Consider the following 21,459-nt stretch of genomic DNA (forward strand, 5'->3'; position numbering starts at 1 on the left):
CCTGTATACTGGAAGCTCTTTTAAATCCATTGGGTGGGCTCTTACCTTTACTACTGAATTTGATGGGGCTTCTTTCTGATTAGACACAGTTAGCCATGTACTGTTTATATCTTCATTACTGTACTCCAGAAAAAAATAGAAAAAGCAACATGCACTGGTAGGAAAAGATCACATGAAAACAGCTCTGAGGGTTTTTTTTATAATTACTGTGTGTGCATTTAGTGTAAAAAAAAGGAGATGGGGTTGTTCACACAAAGCCAATCTAACATCACACCCACCCCCCAGATTAATTTTCCTCTGTTCCTTCAGGAATTGCTTCTCTTGTTGATATTTCATTTGTTACCAAGTTGAGTAGAAGAAAAAAATGAACTCTTCCAAGCAGATAGATGCCTTTCAGCAAAATGCATGTGGCGACTTAAGAGCCCTGAGCTTGCCAAGATACACAACATTTCAGAATGATCACATGGGATTCAAGAACAGAAAGCCATCACATGGTAAGAAAGGTATCAAATCAGGCATGTAGCCGGGGGGGGGGGGGGGGCTTGAGAGGCTTCAGCCCCCGCCCCCCCCGAAATTCTTATGGTGGTTCGCGAAAAGGCCTTACAGGTGCATTATTTAAACTGTTAAGTTTTTTCATATCATGATCTGATCACCATACTCAATATATCCCATATGCATGGGGGTATTGGGGTAATGATACAAAAGGTTTGCTAGGCTAGACCCTCTTTCACTCAGACTGAGCCCCCCCCCGAAACTCAGCCCCCCCGAAGCCCCCCGAAAAAAATTCACACCCCCCCCCCCCCGAAACGAAATCCTGGCTACGAGCCTGTATCAAATGCAAGATCACAGATTCCTGCCAGTTGTTGTGTACTTTGAGTCCTGGGGGTTATTATGCAAGTGCCATTCATACAGGAAATACAAGAAACATCATAAACCCATTGAAGGGTATAACACGAGGGATGCAACAAAACAGTTAAGAGATGGGAACAAAGGAATAAAAAAATCTATATTTTATTTTACTGTTTTTTCATCCACAGATGAAAAATATTCTCAGCAGTCACTGGTAGAAGACAATTCTGAAGAAACAAATGCACCTCTTAGAGTCTGTCTACACTGATCACATACCTCACGTTTGATCAGAAGTTTCTGCTGGGCGTCCAAATGATATCTAGGGACTTTCAGTCCATATTGTCAAGTAAAACCAGTTATCCTAATTTTATCCTAAGTTAGGAAAATTGTGGAACAACTCCACATTTTAGGGTATATAGGAACAGCTGGGTTGATTCTGTTATGGAACCAGTTATAGTGTTCACATGGACTCTGTGATACAGTGGAAGGGGAGGGATGGCACTTACCGTTTTTATTTTTTGTTGCCATAGCAGTGGCCACAGAAATCCAGAGAGCTCCTGACCATGTCAGCAAAAGCACCCACAAGACTAGAGGCATATCTATGCTGGCTTCTTAGGGCAGTTTGGAATCAGTTGGGGGAAAATTGTTTTGCTTTATTGATGATTGGATTGATATATTTGGAACAGACCACATTAACCTGGGGAGGTAGTCTCAAACTGGTTCCAGAATCTACGGTATTTACAGTATTTTTCCTATTTCTGGGAGAGATGCGCATCAGCATACCAGAGGCGTAAGAGGTGGGGGGGGGGAGGAAAAGTGACATTTAAGAGTGGCAACAATCAATTACCCATCCCAGAGAATTAGTTAACCCCATGGTGCCCAGCTATGCCCTTGGGGAGTGTTTATTCAGAAGCCCTCCCCCCTGCTCTAAATTTTACAAAAAGCTCCAATGCACATGAGTATCTATAAAGCCTTTCAGTAGTTAATACTTATGTGTTATGATTCAGTGTGGTGCAGTGGTTTGAGAATTGCACCTCGACACTTGAGATTATGATTCAAATCCCTGCTTCACCATGGAAACCCATTGGGTTACCTTTGGTGAATCACACACTCCCAACCTCAGAAGACCTGAACTTATTTCTCTATGGATGTTGCTGGACTTCAGCTCTCAGAACTGCTGTCTAGGGAAGTAGAGAATATTAGCAAATCTCATCCTCAGCAGAAAGGTTATTGTGCTATATTTCATTTAAAAAGCCAATTGGTACAAGATTATTCGCACCAGCACATCAGACAGTCATGCTAACTGGACAGAAAAGAGGACAACTCTATTCCAGATCAAGAGATCAACCAAGGAGGCCATTGCTGCCCTGATCTTCAAAACCTCAACACAACAGTACTAGTGATAACAGGATGACTTATATGGCTCTCATTCACAGTATTGCCATAAGTTAATGCCAACTTTATCACAGTTAACAACAACAATGAACAAAAGCAAACTATGTTGGGTTTTTTGTGAGATACATTGCATTGCGTACAAACTCAGAAATGTTGCGTTTTGTGCAAAAAAGATGTTTTTCACCACTTCACCCAAAACAGACTAAAATGTAAAAACAAAAATCATTAAAATGTGCAAAAATCTCCTATCTCATGTCTCAGTAGGGTGATGTTTTTGCAAATTGTATCTGCTTGAGTACTGACTTTATGTCTGATTATTGACTGCACTGTCTAGGAGTGATGGGAGTTGAAGTAGAGCACTTAAGGTTCATGGTTTCCCCATTGTTGAGTTCTCTCAGTGAATGGAGAAATCAAATCACTGAGCCCAAGTACCCCTAAATATTCGCCTAATACAGAGCTTCTCAAGATACCTAATATGGGGTATCTATTTGCCAACATCCCAAGAAGGAGCACCATTTATGTCAGTTTACTGCAGTTGTTTCTTCCTTTCATGGAAACGTGTAAGGGACCAGCAACCAATGTCTGACAGAACATCATTCTGAGTTGCACCAATCTAATGGATGCCAGCCTGCCTAAACATGCTCATTTCTTGACTTTTCCAACTCTTTCAAGTTATTGGCAGTATTGACAGTAATTTAATATTTCCGTGAAAGAGCTGTTACATTTCACAACTTAAATTACATTGTCTAGTTTCAAACCATCAACAGAGTCTAAGGGGAGAAAAGAAACACAGGGGACTCTAACAGTGTATGCAAAGTGAGGAAATTGGCAGAATAACATTACATTGCCATGTGGATTGAAGTGAAAAAGACACAAAAGAGAGGTAGTCATATATTTTATAGGACTAATGTGGACGGACGTTCCTTAGGAAGCAACAGAGGTGGCTTGGGTTTACATCTGAGCACATATAAAAACCCAAGTCAGGAAAATTAGCATTGTGATTAGTATAGTCAGGTGAGAATAATGTGCCTCTTCCACATGAAACTAGATGAGGTGTGTATTAAAGCCTTGCTTTCTCGCACCAGCCAAGGCGGATTCAATAAAACCTATTACATTCCCTAAGTCCCCATATTGAGTTACTCAATAAGAAAAATATATATATAATTCACCACATTATCTAGCTAAGACATTATTTTTTTTTCCTTTTTACAAAGCAAAACTTTGATTTCTTTGCTAGAATTATACATGGATGAGTTGGGAGGAAAAATTGTGAGGTGATCAATAAGGAAATGACTAGATGTAGCTGAGATATACCACAAAATCTACCAGCACCTTTCTGTATTTCATTATACTCGGATCCCACCTACCCAGATATGTAATTATTCTTAAATACTTGTGGCTTGGTATTCGAAGAAGTAGACTGAGATCTACAAAAGCTCATACTTTCGATGGGTGAATAACTCGGGACTTTGTCTGTTCTTGTTTCTTATTGTATTTTAAAGTTGGTTGTATTGTTTTAATCTACTGCTGTAAACCACTCCGAGCCAAATTGGGAGTGGCGGTATACAAGTCAAATAAATAAATAAATAAATAAATAAATAATACTAAAGTAAGTCAAGTCATGAAGCAACTGTTGACCTTGTAGGACTTTATTACCCACCCCCTTCTTATAGTTGTATTGCACTATCCCTTGCCCCACCCTTCTAGATTTGAGCATGCCCACTGTTCTTGGCTACTGGTTGATGGTTATTGCTGTTCTTGTGTTTTTATGACATCTGTTGTTTGGTTTTATTGTTTTAATTGTTGAAATGCAATGCATCTTAATTGTGCTATATTTTATTCTGGGTTTTTTTGGGCTTGGCCCCCATGTAAGCCACCATGAGTCCCTTCGAGGAGATGGTGGCGGGATATAAGAATAAAGTTATTATTATTATTATTGTCAGATTATTCCCTTCAAAACCTCATTACTATTTCTTAGAAAATAGCAGACATGTTGTAAGTGCAGATATAAATGATTTTCTCTATGTCACAGTAATTTGGGTTGAAACTAAAGATAATCCAATGATCAGGAGAAAAATGATATATTTTCTTGATCAATAACTAACACCAAGGTTAGTTAACACAAATGTGTGTGTTTCTCTCTCTGTGTGTGTGTATGCATTATGCATTCCTTACCCAATTTTATAAGATAAGAGACTCATTCAATTTTAGAGATATAGAGATGGGCACCCCAAACTACAAGCGTTGTGTGATAACATCCTAAGCCTTATTTGAGTTATTTTTTTTAAAAAATATATACATCCCTCAATATACCCCTGACCTGTGGTTCAATACACAGTCCAATCCACTTCATCCCCAGGCCATCAACCATAATGGAACACAAGCTACAGCCAGAATATCGACCCTGTGAGATATCTCTTCCAATACTGAGTAGTGCCACACCTCCAGAACTACAAAAGTAACTATAAAGTTATACTTACACTAACTATACCACCGGTGGCACAATGGGTTAAACCCTTGTGCTGGCAGGACTAAAGTCCGACAGGTCGCAGGTATTAATTTGGGGCGACTGTGGATGAGCTCCCTCTGTCAGCTCCAGTTCCCTATGTGGGGACATGGGAAAAGCCTCTACAAGGATGGTAAAACATCAAAACATCCAGGCATCCCCTGGGCAACGTCCTTGCAGATGGCCAATTCTCTCACACCAGAAGCAACTTGCAGTTTCTCAAGTTGCTCCTGACATGGAAAAAAAGAAAAGATCCTAAAACTGAGGTATTGTGATCTATGAGAACCAGCATGAGGCTCAGGTTAGAATCTCAAAATGGGATTGAGAATTATTGATAGGTTTTAATCACCAATAGCTAGAGACAGGGGAATCACAAGGGAGGAGGAAGACCAGTAACGGGATGCATATAGCGTCATGAGATAAGTAGCATTGTGAAACGTAAAGCTAGCGGTTTAGTTTGCCTGCCTCATGAGACAGCCCTCCCCTTAAAACTCGTTTAAAAAATCCAGTTTTTGTGAAAATTAATCAATTAAATTTAAAAATCTGACAGCAAGATTTTAAAACTCTGAAATTAGTTGACTGCCAAATTGTCTAAAAGGCTTGTGGCACTTCTAGATGCCCAAAAGTTTCATTTTTACTTATATGGATAGCAAATGGATTCCTGGGATTCTTTCTTTCCTGGTGATGACCTAGTCAAGTAGAAACATCAGGTATAGTCTGAAACAACAAAAACGATCAAATAGTTCCAAGAGCCCCCTACATAAGATGTCCTACACAAGGTGTCCAGAAGGGTCTTGAGACCATCAGTCCTATGGCTCGAAAATGAATGCAACCAGACATGACTGATGTATTCCACTTCTGATGATGTTGCCCTTATTACAAATGCTGAACATTCAGCCACTTTTTCCTGGCAGTGAAACATTGACACTAGTTCAGGAAACCTACTGTACTTGTGAGAAAAAATGAAGTAAAAATTTCCAATTACTCTTTGAAAGAAAACACAAACAAATGAACTGCTACTGAATGTACTTTTTATATATAAAAATAAATTATTAGAAGCCATCCCAATTTATGTTGGATTAACCGTTCTTTCAAATTATGATGATGGAGGAGGAGGAGGGGGAGGAAGAAGAGGAGCGGGATGAATGTCTGCTGCTTTAACACCAGTTGGAAAACAGGAAAACATTGTGGTGTCGATTGTTCTTTATAATAATGTTATAGTCCAGGATCATGTCAAAAACATCATGAAAATTAATCAAGAAAGAAATATATAGGTTTAAAAAGGTTAAGTGCCAACTTGATTTTTCTGATTTAATGCAAAAAGGGGCTTTGTCCTAGATTCTGTTTTTACCAACAGAATTATAGCATCGTGATAACTTTGCTATGGGTATACCTGAAAATATGTATTTGCAGCTAAGTGAAATACTTCGAATTCTCTCTGCTGGAGAGCTTGAAGAAGGCCCTTCCACACAGTCATATAATCCAAAATATCAAGGCAGAAAATCCCACAATATCTGCTTTGACCTGTGTTATCTGAGTCCACACTGCCATATATCCCAGTTCAAAGCAGATAATGTGGGATTTTATTCAGCTGTGCGGAAAGGATCTGAGTGCCCACTCTCTTAAACTATAGCACTAGGCCTCCCTAGAAGAGAATTCTAAGTACCTCTCAAAAACAACACATTCATGGATTCTCTAGATCAGTGTTTCTCAACCTTCTTAATGCCGCGACCCCTTAATACAGATCCTCATGTTGTGGTGACCCCCAACCATAACATTATTTTCATTGCTAATGCATAACTGTAATTTTGCTACTGTTATGAATCGTAATGTAAATATCTGATATGCAAGATGTATTTTCAAATCCAAAATACCCAATATGCCCAAATTTGAATACTGGTGGGGTTGCGGGGGGGGGGGGGGGGTAGATTTTGTCATTTGGGAGCTGTAGTTGCTGGGATTTATAGTTCACCTACAATCAAAGAGCATGCTGAACACCACCAATGATGAAATTGAACCAAACTTGGCACACAGAACTCCCCTGACCAAGAGAAAATATTGGGAGGATCTGGTGGACACTGACCTTGAATTTTTGGAGTTGTAGTTCACCTACATCCAGAGAGCACTGTGGACTCAAGCAGTGATGGATCTGGACCAAACTTGGCACAAATACTCAATATGCCCAAATGTGAACACTGTAGGAGTTTGAGGAAAATAGACCTTAACATTTGGGAGTTGTCGTTGCTGGGATTTATAGTTCACCCACAATGAAATAACATTCTGGACCCCATCAAAGATAGAATTGGACCAAACTTCCTACACAGAACACCCATGACCAACAGAAAATACTATGTTTTCTGATGTTCTTTGTCGACCCCTCTGACACCCCCTTGCGACCCCCACAGGGGTCCCGACCCCCAGGTTGAGAAACAGTGCTCTAGATGGAGCCATAACAATTCAAGTGGTTTCAAACTATTATAACTGTGCAGTGGAGACAATGCTCCAAGAGGAATTGTCTTAGTCCATAATCTGGGCTTGCTAATAGTGACATATGCACTTTATATTCAGTTACCCCCTGAGAACCCTCATTCCTGCACAAGGCATGGTGGGATGCAAGTTGAAAACCAAACTGCTTCCTTCTTCCTAAACTAATACTTGGGAATGAGAGAGGTTTAGATTTGTATTAGGAGGGCAACAGCAATACTACAAAGTGTGTCAAGAAACTATTAGAAGAAGATATGAAATACTCTTTGTTTGGGTGATCTGTAGTTCTTAGGGCCAAGTGAGAAACTGAGCAAAATTAAGGTTTGAACTCTTAATGATGTTGGTACATTCACCAACAGTGTAATTGGCATTATGGCCCATTCACTTTCAGAGGGATCAAAGAAAATGAAGGGTTAGAAACTGATTCGTAACCCTTTTGGTTCTAATGTTGGAGAATGGTCCCTGGTCAGAAAAAGGTTGGGAACCACTGTTCTAGACATAGTAGAATCAGATACAGTTTTTATACATTAGAGATACTCCAGATGGCTACTCAGAAATGTAAGTTTTCCTCTTCTTCTTTCTTCTGTGGGGGAAAATATGTTGACTACATATTACTAAAGTTCTTGGTGAATCCCCTCCCCCCAAAAAAACCAACAACAGCAAGGCTGTTTGTTAGGGCTGGGCAGTTTCGTTTCATTAATTCGTAATTCGTTAAAAATTCATTTTTTTTGTTAACGAAGCGATAACGAACCATTCTGGGGCAGCTTAAAAACGAAACGAATTTTTCAATTCGTTTCGTAAATGCTTCGTATTTTGTTATGTATTCGTTTCGTTATTGGTTTGAGGTCGTTTCGTTATTATTTCCGCATGTCTGGGGCAAGTTTTATAGTTGTTTTTTGTTTAATTAGTGAAAAAAAAAATAATATCACACCAACAGTCAACAACAGAGGGAGAGGGAAGCTTCAGAAGTTCCCCCTGTCCCATTTGGAGGTTTTTTAGCGTATTGCGCGGTCGCGTCCGCCATTAACGAATCGATTCATTATTGTTTCGTTATTGTTTTGTAATTTTTTTTACCATTTACGAAATTTTGTAAATATCGAACTTTTTTTTAAAAAAAAAAAATTCGGAATTCTTTTAAATATTGAAATGCAAAAAACCCCAAAAAATGAATTGATTTTAGAAACAATTTTTTCCGTTGTTACCCAGGCCTACTGTTTGTGCTTTACAGTATTCATAAAAAAATTTCTCCGCAATAAATCACTTGTGACAACTTGTGTTCACCTTCTGGTTGATTTGCATTCTCCCAGTGTACCTTAGTCACCACCAATGTTTTGGCTATGACTCCAGTGTGATCATGGAATAATATCAATAGGACACCCCAAAGTACGTGTGGGAGGTGTTTGAAAGAGAGAGAAGGAGACTGCATGGAGCCATGGAGAACATGCTGATGCCAAGGACTGACTGCATGCCTTTGGATCATTCTGATGAGGGGGATGAAGGATGGAATACTGGTGGTTATTGCAGTTTTCACAATACCCAAGACAGAACTTGAACAACTACACTTTTGTAAAAAGGTAATTAATTGTGTTACTTTATGCAACCTATCCCAAATAAAACATTATCATTAACATCTGCAATGAGGTAGTAACTTGTTGAGTTACTAGAATTTTTGAAAGTTCCTTTTCATTTCTTTTTTTTCCAAATTAAGATAATATCCTATTTATCAAACAAAAATCTAGAATGCCCCCACAGTCCATGATAGCCAGAAATTATGTTATTTCATAGAAAAACAACACAGTTACTGGCAATTGGTATTACTTTTCAACATATTGCAACAAGAACTTTGCTGTGATCTTATTATCACACAAAAGTAAAGTGTTCATAACGTTTTACAAAATAATATTATAAATAATAGAACAAGTTAGTTCTTGTTGAAGCGCCAAAAGGTATGTGAAGATTTGGTGGGACTAAGGGATTTCAACGGGATTGGTTCTGTCCTGGAGCAGAGCAACAGCTTGTGGACATTGTCTTTTCCCAATCAGTTTTCATCAGCTACTTCAGCTCTGAGAAATTTAGCATATGAAGAAAATTGGTTAATAGCTATTAAATGAGGCATTTTAACCTATTTGTATTGGCTGAGAACCACTAACTGACAGAGAAATGGTTTGGACAAATCTTTTGCTTCATATGCAAAGATCCATATGTATCCCCACTCCAAGTATTTATGTCTCAACAATTCAAGGGTAAGATGTGAAATGGTGTTGTGGTAGTTATTTAACACCTCATGAAATTGCATGCATTGTAAGTGTGACAATCAGTCTTATTAGAGTATACAGGACCCAGCTGTTGCTCTGGATCCATTGCTCTTGTGGATATTCAACAGCCCAAGGAGGTGCAAACAAGGGATAATGGCCAGCACTCTGCCTCATGTGAGCAACTACATGTGAATAACTACAATTTTATGTGAATAACTTTATTTGTATGTAACTACAATTTTCCACACTAAGGGAAGGCCAAAACAACTACATGCACATGGAAGGCCACTGGAGATGTCTTCTTTCTTAAGATCCACATATTGGGTTATTGTAGGTTTTTCGGGTTATATGGCCATGTTCTAGAAGTATTCTCTCCTGATGTTTCACCTGGATCTATGGCAGGCATCCTCAAAGGTTGTGAGGTCACAACCTCTGTGGATGCCTGCCATAGATGCAGGTGAAACATCAGGAGATAATGCTTCTAGAACACAGCAATACAGCCCAAAAAACCTACAACAACCCAGTGATTCCAGCCATGAAAGCTTCGACAATATTGTCCAACTGTCTCATGATTGCATCAGATGGGCAGGGGGAAAGGGGGAAAGAAGGCATCTGATGGTGTGGGACAGTGGAGGGAACTAAGGTCCATCTTCTGCCTCCCATCAAGGTCCATCTTCTGCCATCCCACATCCTTTTCCCCTTCAGGTCCATCTTTCCCCCACATTTCCCTGCTTTGTGCCATTAGGAGTCAGGTAACATCCAACTCCTCTGAAGGCACTCTGGACTCCATTTCTCTACACTGCTAAATGAAGCCCCACAGAGCTCTGCCAGAAGTTGCCCTGCATCATGTGATGGGCTCCATGGGATTCCATTTTGCAGAGAAACAGGGACAAGATGCAGAGAAGACTGAGTCTGATGAGGTTGTCAGTTCGGCAACACCAGTCCTGATGGATCATCTCATTTTTTTCAGTTGTTTTTTTAAAACCACCTTCTCGCTCACCCCCACCTCCTCCCACTGCCACCTTTTGTCCTCAGCTTACTTCCATAGGTATAAACTGAGTTGAAAGTGCAAAAGTAGTTTGAACTCAATCAACTCCAGTTGTGGGTGGGAGGGAGAACAAAGTGCAGAGTTGTGTCCTTCCTGGGAGATTCAGGCAAGTGCAACTTGATGCAGCCTTTCCTAGCTCATGTGCTCTTCCTCATTAATAGTTTTTGCCATCTTGGGTACCATATCATGTTGCCTGGTCACTCACTTGGCTGGTTTTCATCTGTGAAATTTTGGAGGGTGTGGAGCCACAAATGAACAAGACCCTGTGAAACAGGGCAAGGTTACTTACTTTCTTTAGTCTTATTTCATTTGGATGTAGTAAAATGATCTGAGCTCAGCCAAAGGGTGGGACATAAATTTAGCTGACTAACTAAATATATTTTGGATCACGTTAAGTATGGAACACCTATTCTTGTCCTTTCTGGTAGTCGAATTCCTCCAAACTCAAAGGAGCATTCAATCACAGGGAGAAAAATGTGGCACAGTCCGATGGAGAACGACAGGCATGGAGGTCAATTTACACCCCTGAAATTTCCTTTGCTTAACTCAGTGCTGTAGCTAAGAGAAGAAATCCCATTTCCCCCTCCACTCCCCCCCTCCCCATCATTTTACTGTGCATTATTAAAATGGGCCATCTGGATTTGTATTTCTCTCCTTAAAAGCTATGTGTGAGTTGTGGTTGCCAGAGAAGCACATCTGGGAGTATAATGGAGGTAAGATAAGTGTCTTTCCATATGGCCAACTGATAAACTGTTCATTCTACAATGTTCAACGTTTGGGATAAATCGAGTGCTATTAAGATGTTAAGAGCAAGCAGTCCAAGACCAAAATAGGCCAACAGTAATTTCATCCTGTTTTTAGTTAGCCTTTCATACATATTATGAGGCAAACGTATATTGATGATGATGTATATATTTATATATATACCAATGGAGATCTGGGAGAAATTATGAAATGAAGATCATAATTTCTCATTAAGCCTGACAATCAGAGAAACATTGTTGTAAGATTATGATAAGGTGGGATATGACCCAACTCTGAAAAATAAGAACCATCCTTCTACAGGTTGGATAAATTAGTAAATGGGAGGAGACTTCTGTTTTTTTGTGTCCAAGATCCAGTTGGTAGAACTGCTTCCGTTTGCAGAACAGGCCCATTTCAGCCAAATGCATCCCACAAACTATCTTTGGGGCACCTACTACTCTCTGGGGCTGTTTTTTTTAAGAGGAGGAGGAGTATGATGTAGGGGGCTGTAGCAGAAAGAGAGCGGAGGAAACAATTCTGTTAAACTAGTGGGTGTTTGCTACCATAGGTGCAGGCCTTGATGGAAGAACTGATTGGCCAAAAAAAACCCCCCAAAAAATAGAAACAAATACAATTTTCACTAAAAAAAAATGGCATTGGAGCTCATTCAATTCCATTACCATCCTCTTTCTTGAATAGTAGAGATACTATTGAGTCTATTGAAATTACACTGAGTAAGAAATGATTATTGCAACTATGAGTCTCTGCTTGCTAGATGTTGGAGATAAGAGAGTATAGCCTCTCTTATGAAATGTGGGATTTCACATTGGTTGCCACATTAATAGAATGTGTGTGTGACAAGAAAGAGGAGGATCAGGGAGAGAAAGACAAAGATGGAGCGAATGGGAACTTGCTTTTCTTTTTCTTTTTTGTAAGAATAATACTTTGCTTCCAAAGTATTATTTGGAACTTCATACAATTTCACAAGTGGAAAGAAATTCCACAATTTTTTAAAAGATGCCATCAATCAAGATCATCCTTTTGCTTTGTTATTTCTCTGAGATCTCAGAGTTTGACATATAATGTCCTAGAATAATTAATTCATCCATTTTTTGGGTACTCAGAGAATAAAACAGTGAAGAAAGAGAGCCTATATTGGTTTCTCAAGAAACAGTCATATCAGATTAAATTCCTTTCATTTTCTGAATAGATTGCTACCAGCTTTAAATGTTGTCAATATAGTATATAAGCATTCGCTTTGAAAACCACACCTTTCATTTTTGTTGGCAAGGTGATAAAATACTATTCTCACAACATTCAGAGATTACCAAGATGGTATCTAACAGTGTTAGCTACATTTGAATCGAGTTAATGGACTGTCCCCAAACAATGTTAACTGAGCTGTCTCCATTAGATTGTTAAACTGTCATGGACTTTAGCGAGGTAATCTACCATTTTTGGTTGCTTTCCAACTTCAGATGTTAATTTGGCTTCACTTTCTCTTTCTCAACTAACACACACCAGTGAATGCAAATGTGACCACTGAGCATACTCTGATGACATTTAGCTATTATTGTTTTTCAGGGGGAATTATTTTTGCTTTACTTTTGCAAACATCAAGATTTTCCTGAGAGTGATGATCCATTTTGCTTTCTGTGTCTGCATTTTTGCTCCATTCCTGAGTTGACTACTAGGGGAAATGATACTTAATGCAATGCTATCTGTAGAGGTTGGATGATTCTGGAAAGCCCCATTTTTCCATGTAGCCTTTGACTTAACCTCTGGGACTTTATATGCTACATTGAAATGAAATGAATGCAAGTCCTTCCACATGTCTGGGATTATCTCTGCACTGAACATAAGCAGTCTTCTCCAGTTATTTTTTTGGTTAATGCATTATTGTTGCTTTTTCACCGCTAGAAAAAAAGATAGAAGTGCTACTGGGATTTTCTGCCTCAAATGTCAAATCAAAATGGCTGGTCTTGGGTACAATGCACACAGGCTTGGCTGTGTTGACATTATAATGTGACTATTTGGGACATTCAGCAGAAGGATTTCTTACACTCGTTGTGCTCCATAACTTTTTGTCCTCTGTGGGAATATACCTATACAGACACAGTATTGAAACCATGAATAAAATTCCTTCCAAGAGGCTGTCTAGCAAGCTAGAAAATACTGGTTTGAGAAATACAACCATGGACAGACCAGCCACCTTTGGAGACAGACAGTTGAGAAATACGATCAGGCTCCAGTTCCGTTTTCAATTCCAGGTGCAATCTATTGAAGTTGCAAAGCAGGATTTTTGTTTCTTTCCCTCTTTCTGTCTTTCTTTTAATTCTTTTTCAATATGAGAGAAATCCCAGATGAGTTAGAGAGATTGTATATGACACAGTAATAATAACAATAAAAAAAATCTTGCAGTGGGTTCCAAATAGCTGTCTTACTCCTTATTTTGATCCTGTGAAATTTATTGTTGCTGAAAGTCCCAAGTATTTTAAAGTCTGCCAAAATGTAAGGCAAGTTGCTCACAGGTGAGCATTACCAGTACCAGGACAAGCAAGTGCTCATGAGAAAATTAAAGAAGGAAATGCTGTAAAGGACAAGCCATTTGTTTAACCAGTTACAGTGACACAAGGAATGTGCAATTTGAACCAATGATAGTAAAAACAGGCAGGTGAAGTCCTGTTGTTATATTGACTGGATCAACACAGAAATGGCAGGTAATTTCCTATTGTTTTTAGGCTGCCATTTCATAGGACCTTTTGGGGTTTTTTAAAACTGTTGGAGGGCCGGATTATAATTTGAAAAAAAAAACCATGAATGAATTCCTATGCACACTGCACATATCTTATTTGTTGTGCAAAAAACACTTTAAAACAATGCAATAATTAAAATGAAGAACAATTTTAACAAATATAAACATTAGCATTTCAATGGAAAGTGTGGGCCTGCTTTTGGCTGGTGAGATAGGATTGTTGTTATTGTTGTGTGCTTTCAAATTGTTTCAGACTTAGGTTGACCCTGAGTGAGGGCCGGGTAAATGACCTTGGAGGGCCGTATCCGGCCCCTGGGCCTTAGATTGAGGACCCCTGAGGTGGAGGATGAAGTTTCTCTTGCCAGGATAAAGTTTTTGCCCTGTAGTCAACTGTTGCTATGTTTGTAGGACACAACCAATCAGGACCCAATATGTATAACCTGGAAACAAACCAACATAAAAATCCCATATTTTCTGAGTGTAGGGACATAGAGACATTTGAATATCCACATTTTCTGGCTGGAACTGGGAAATTCCTGCAAATGAAAATCTCACATTTTTAGGGCTTTGTAGCAATTCTTCCCATGTCTTCAGAGGATGTTGTTTGGCCACTGGGAGCTCCTGAGATAAAGGCTATGTGGATGGGCCCCCAAATCAATCACATATAAAAGACAAATACAGGCTTAACTTTTGCAGGTTTGGTTATTTGTCGGTTTGATTAATATGCTCTTTCTAGAAATCTTCAGATCCTCCAACATTACTCTACAGGCAACCTCTGCTAGAAACTGACCATAAAGTCACATTGGAGGACCTTTTGTACTTTTAGGTTAATTTGATGTTTTCCCACTTTCACAAAGATTATTTCAGGTTTGTCCACTTTCACAAGGGTCCTGCACTCCTAACTCCTATGAAAATGGATGGCCTATTGTACACAAAGACAGCATGGAACACATGGACTCCTAACATCCTCCACTTCCTACTCTCTGCTGAGAGCTCTTTACCACCTTATTTTCCCTAATGATAGGGCAGGCCTTGTATTTTCTGTAATTATTTTTAGCTCTATGTAGTATTTTGAGACTGGGTAACTAGTGTGCATTTCAGCCCAGTCAGACATTTCAGATTGTTCCATTTTAAATGTGCCACACCTGCACTAGAAAACATGGTGAAATGGCAATGCACCATTTTACACCACCAGTACATTTCTACTTTGTGCATTAGTTTCCTTTTTCACACTGGAAATATAATAATAGCTTTTACATCATCCTGTTCACTTTGCCCCATGCTCTATGATTGGTGTTTGCTTTTTCAAAAATGGAAACTATAATTGAACAATTGCATAATTGAGCAATTACATAATGATGCTTTTATGAAGCCACCCCCACTCACCACTAAGACCAAGAAAATTAACACTCACCACTCTATTTCCATCTTTTCCATGATTTTTCCTGTGAACTATCATTTGTCCTGTACTGCTTTTGATATTACCCTTGAAACATTTGGAAATGCACTGTTTATTTGTTCTTTAAAGTTTTCCTGAATCTCATGGTTTCTCTGGACATTTAGTCTTTAATAAAATTAGTTTGTTATTACACTATTACACTGCTCCTTATTTTTTAAAAAAAAAGATATTTTGACTGTTATGCATTTAAAGACTTTCTGTATATATTTCAGATTCCAATATTAATGTCAAAATATGTAGGATGATTTTACATAGGATTTGTGCTACATTAGAACAGTAAAGACAAATATCACTTAAGTAAAATAAATATTAAATATTAAGTAACCAGAAAAATAAAATAAGGTGTAAACACTAAACTAATCTGGGAATCTGCTGTTGCAACACATCCAATGAAGTGGTTTAAAACCAGTATAAAAAAAAGGATTAGGATTAAGTATGTTCCAGTCTACCTGGATACACGAAACTCATTCCAGATGCATGTTTAAGAACTGGGCCAAGAGTCCAGGAGAGCCTTGACTCCCAATGTGACCATCACCCCGCTTTCTTTGCTAGTTAACTTGTACACAGTAGTTGTTTATTATGCTAATTGTTTGCCTTAGATAGTTGAGCAAATAGTTTTCAAGATCCCAGTTTGGGGGCTACATGGGGAGAGTGAAAAATCCCTCAATCCCTAAGTAGCAGTGGCTAAGTAGGAGCCGTGGTGGCACAATGGGTTACACCCTTGTGCCCTCTGAACTGCAGACTTGAAGACCTGAAGGTCAATGGTTCAAATCTGTGAGATGGGGTAAGCTCCCACCTGTCAGTACCAGCTTCTCATGCGGGGACTTGAGAGAAGCCTCCTACAGGATAATAACACATCCAGGTGTCTCTTGGGCAATATTTATTATTGTACTCTATTATTACATTTATTATTCTACTCTATTATTACTGTTATTATTGCATTTCCATTATTTTACTTTATTATTATTATATTTATTATTTTACTCTATTATTGTTGGAAGGATACGTAAGTACATTTACATTGAAGATATGTAATTATTTAATCAGAGTTGGGCAGTCTCACCTCAAATTACATTTGATGTAAATATTTAAAAACATTTCACCTTCTGAGGCATCAGCAATTAATGTAATTTTACTGATATCTATGTTTATTTTGAAATTTACCTGTAGTGGCTGCATTTCCCACCCTCGGCTTATACTCAAGTCAATATTTTTTCCAGTTTTTTGTGGTAAAATTAGGTGCCTCGGCTTATATTCGGGTCGGCTTATACTCGAGTATATACGGTAGTTATAAACATTATATAAAATGTTTGCTTAGATGCTTAGATGATCTGTTCCTCAGCTTTCGCGCAGATCACATATTTTCTATTTACCTCCCTTCTTATCTATTTTGAGCACAAGTTGACCAGTGTACCATTGTACGACCATATTCGTCACTCACATTATATGCCATATGTAATGAATCGGACCACTGAGTGGGAGGATGACCAAAAGATCTTGTCCATCCCTGCGGGTACCATGTTGCCATGGCATTGCTCCAGCGCCCATCTGTTCTGCGCATCACATGGCCTGCAAAGTGATGTTTGAATTGAGCAATGTGGCATCAAGGATGCTTCACTTTTGACAGTTTTCAAACATCCTCATTGTACAGTCCATGTTCTCCTCGTGTTCAGAGAGATATCCCAACAAGCCATCTTTCAAAGGAGGCATGCACAACCCTTTGTTGTTCCGAGAGAGCCTTCGTCATTGTCCAAGTCTCTGCATCATAAAATAGGGCAGGTGGCATAGTCGAGTCGAACAACTGATCTCGTAGAGATGTGCTTCCGGGTGATTCCACAACAACTTTAATAGAATTATAAAAATACATATATTAAGATGTATTTCTTTGAAATACATGTATTCAATACACACAGATTAAAACATAGTAAATGAATGACATGGGTTTAAAATTCATCATTTAAAATATGATGGGATTACATTCAAGTGCAGTGTTGACTCTTAAAGAAAGAGAAAGTGTAACATAGGAAGGATAAGTTCTTGTGGGTCTTTTCGGGCTATATGGCCATGTTCTAGAGGCATTTCTCCTGACGTTTCGCCTGCATCTATAGGAAGGATAGCAATTCACACCGTAGAAAATGTAAAACAGTCTCTAGTGATTAGGGCGGTGCTTTAAGAATCCATTTGTAATTAAAATATAAATACTAAGGGGAATGGTTGTAATCTAGCCATTTCACAGGTATACTAATTTTTTATGTGCACGGTATGCTTTGGTTTGAAGGAGTATTTCCTCATACATTGTAAACAAGGTGATTTCCTTCAGCAAAAACTAGGCCATGGGCAGAATTTTGTGGGATGAGTACTTTTTCTGGAAAAATACCCACTTAAAAACACTTGGCCTTGGCAGTTCTTCGTAGTTCTGATCCAACTGCTATTTACATGAAAAAGAACAATGACACACACTCATTTTGTTCATACAATTAGCATAACGTTTAGTTTGGCGCTTAGAAATGTTAGCTTAATGGTTTGGTTTCTGCTCATTTCTGTTTGATGTTGTCTGAATCCGACAGTTTCATTTCTTCTCCGCTCTTTTGTTTAGATACGCACACTCTCCATCCACTTTATAGCAATAATTCATTGCAGGCGCCATCATTTGAAAATGGTTATTTGCTTGTTTTGATCTTCTGATAATTTCTGACTTACACACTAATATCGTCACTTTGAATTATATCTACAGAAAACGTCTAACCACATAAAAGGCAGGATTAAAAAGAAATAATAACTTCAGCACAGCAACTTACGTCGTCTTGGCTGAATTCTCTTGAAAAACATATTCAGTGAGGTAAGATGTATGCAAAGCAAATGCTTTTCTTGGTGGTTTTTGAGCTTTGATAAACATTAATGTTCCCTTGCTTGTCCCGTTACCTTGGTTATGAGCTCTGGTGAAATTATGGATAGGCCAAAAGGACACAGGCAGTAAAGATTGTGATGTGAAGATGCATGGGATGAAGACTAAGAAGCAGGGATTATAAGATTTGTTGGGTTTTTTCCCAAACACTTTAGGGTTGCCACTTTACTAGTATCTTTTTATTTCCAACTAATAGATTGAAGATTTGGTGAGCAAAAGTTCCAGCAAAGCCAGCAAAACCGGTACATTTATTGCTGAGACTGTGCCGTTGTCTTTTCTGTTGATCTCCTTTTCCTGCATGGAATTGAAAATCTGAGGATCATCCTGGGCCACATAAGTGACTTTGTCACATGGTCGCCAGAGTTGCTCCACTTCATTGGCGGGCATGGGGAAACCAGTGGCCAACACCCTGTATTGCCCAGCTTCAGCTGAGGGTGATCACATGGGAGAAGGGTGGAGCACATGCACATGAATCCTCCCATGTTACCGTGGTGTTGGCATATTCCAACTCTGCCCTCCTTCACCTATGGAGCTGCACCAGCATCATTTGATGGAAGCCGGTGGGCTCCATGGGTCACCTGGGCTAAACTGGCACATGTCACCAATTTTAGCCCCGTGTGAAGAGGTAACTGCACTGACACTATAATGCCGCTTAGAATCAGTTTGGGAGCAATCAGTTTCTCTGTGCGGGGGATTAGACTGACAGGCTTGAGGCCAGGAAGATGATTACATTGAACATGGAACCTGGCCTCATACTGCTATGCAAGTGTTCCCCTGCCATTTCCGAGATATCTGTGCATCAGCACACCAGAGGTCTAGGAGGTAAATAAATGGGAAAGTGGTGGTTAGGAGTGAAGGTAATCAATTACATCTCTCAGAGGTTGAATGAACTTCCTGTTAGCCATCCATGCCATTGGGCATTTTTGGCAGTCCCCTCACCCCTTTGTCCTGAATTCTGCAAAGCTCTTTAGCACCACAATGCGCTTCACATTCTGTGGAATCAACATCACCCTGGCATTTGGGATACACTGGGATCTTCTGCACATATTTAAGGAATTAACTCAGACTTTACTGCAACTTTCTTTAATATGCTGTATATGCATTTTGTGGCAATCATGGTCACTTTGAAGCCAAATGATAGTGGCAGTATAGATGTGCCCCTGGTCTCCACAGCTCATTAGGGTTTTTTTTATATTTATATTCTACTTTTTGGGCTCAAAATGGCACCCAAGATGGCTGACAATGGTAAAATTTCAATATAAGCAAAATATGATCAAAACATTAAAACGTGTGTGAAAAAAGCATTAGAAAAAATCTTTCACATTATCTTTCAATTACTCTTCTTCACGATAATAAAGGTGAAATTTCCTTCAAAAAAGCAGAGGCATTTTCAGATAATTTCTCAAGAATGGGTGTTAGGGGTTGGTTCTTCTGATTACTTTCTCTTGAGGTGGCTGCATGCTATGTACCATTGCATTGTCTTTCCACTTTATAATATTTTATTCAGTAACTGTTAGTCTCACCTGTTCCAGTTTCCTTCACTTTAACTAAAGCCCTACTGGGATTTTCTGATTAACAAGCATGGGTAGCTAAGAAGCTGACAAAAAATGAATATGAGAGGGAAAAAGAAAAAAAACACATAACATCACTCCAATACAATTCACATTTACAAATTCCTTACAGGATAGCCAACTCAGAAGCAGTCCGGGGAATGCCCTCCTAACTTGCTTTCAAGGATCAGTACCATATGGCATAGCAAAGGTGATGACAGTAAATCTACCATTAACTCTGCAACTTGATTGGATGGGCCCAGAGATTGATGTACATAATTACATCACCCCATCAGTATTGGTTATTGCCTTGAGTAGATTTTTTTGGAGCCTTGAGGGATGGGTTATATGTGAATGTGAGTGAGGTAAGCGATTCCTCCCGCCTTCCACAATGTCCGCAAACCATTTTGGGAACCATAAAATTAAATCATTGATCTTGCAATTTACTCAACACTCTTTGACTCTGTCTCTTACTTGGGATTTGAGTCTTTCAGTTCCTTGTTGCTATGACCCAGGAGGAGGTAGATTGATTTAACAAGCATGGTGCATCTCTACCTGAATGATTTTCTCTTTGCAGTGTGCAGTGATGCCATTTTCTCAGATGTGCAGTGATGCCATTTTCTCAGGTTGATAACTGAATGGTTGAAGGACTGATAATTTATTTGTATGGGGAGGAAATAGAAGACCCCCTCCCACATCAGTCTTGACCTTACTGACCGACTCTGTGAAATAGTGCAGTTGGATTCTACCAGGGAAGCCTGGTAATATGCAGGCAATGGGTAGATATGATCTCTCAATGGCTAAATATGATAAGGAGACACATAAGTGGTATCTGGTGGGACACTTTAGCTTTGAATGCCTGGTCTAATCCTTTGTGATGTTGTGAAGGATTGCTTTGATCAACATCTTGAGTACAATGAGATAATTTAGGGGTGTGTGAGGTATCTGGGAAGAATTGTTAGGCCATTTCAACATGGTGTCATTTTGGAGACAAGAATTACTCAGCGAGGTGGAGTTCCAGGTGCATTTTGATATTTCCCAGGCTTTATGCTTCAGATTCATATCTAGGGATAGACTGCCCAGAGAAAAATTAGATATAGAAAACATATATCTACTTCCTCCTTACCAGAAAGTACACAGACTCAATTGCTTTTTCCTAACATTAACTAACATGCAGCTGTTAGTTAATTTTCAAAAGAAGCTAATTACACTAATGGATTAAAAGCCCCACACTGAGTAGTTGATTTGGCTACATCTACTCTTTATTCAACAGAGTAAAAAGTAAGCTCACTACAATAACTACCTGTTGCAACTACTTTTAATCGTTTTCAAAGATCTGAAGGCCAGAAGTTACTGGCAGATTTTCTTCCCATCTACTTCATTGTCACTTCAACACCCACAGCAGAACATGAGACACAGCAGCACAAGCCAGCATTTTCACCACATGTTATTAATCCTCTATGATTTGGTGAGACCACATTCCTCAGAAATCTATATTAAAAAAACCCT

The sequence above is a fragment of the Anolis sagrei genome, chromosome 1 (genome assembly GCF_037176765.1).
Source record: "Anolis sagrei isolate rAnoSag1 chromosome 1, rAnoSag1.mat, whole genome shotgun sequence".
NCBI classification, from domain to species: Eukaryota; Metazoa; Chordata; class Lepidosauria; order Squamata; family Dactyloidae; genus Anolis; species Anolis sagrei.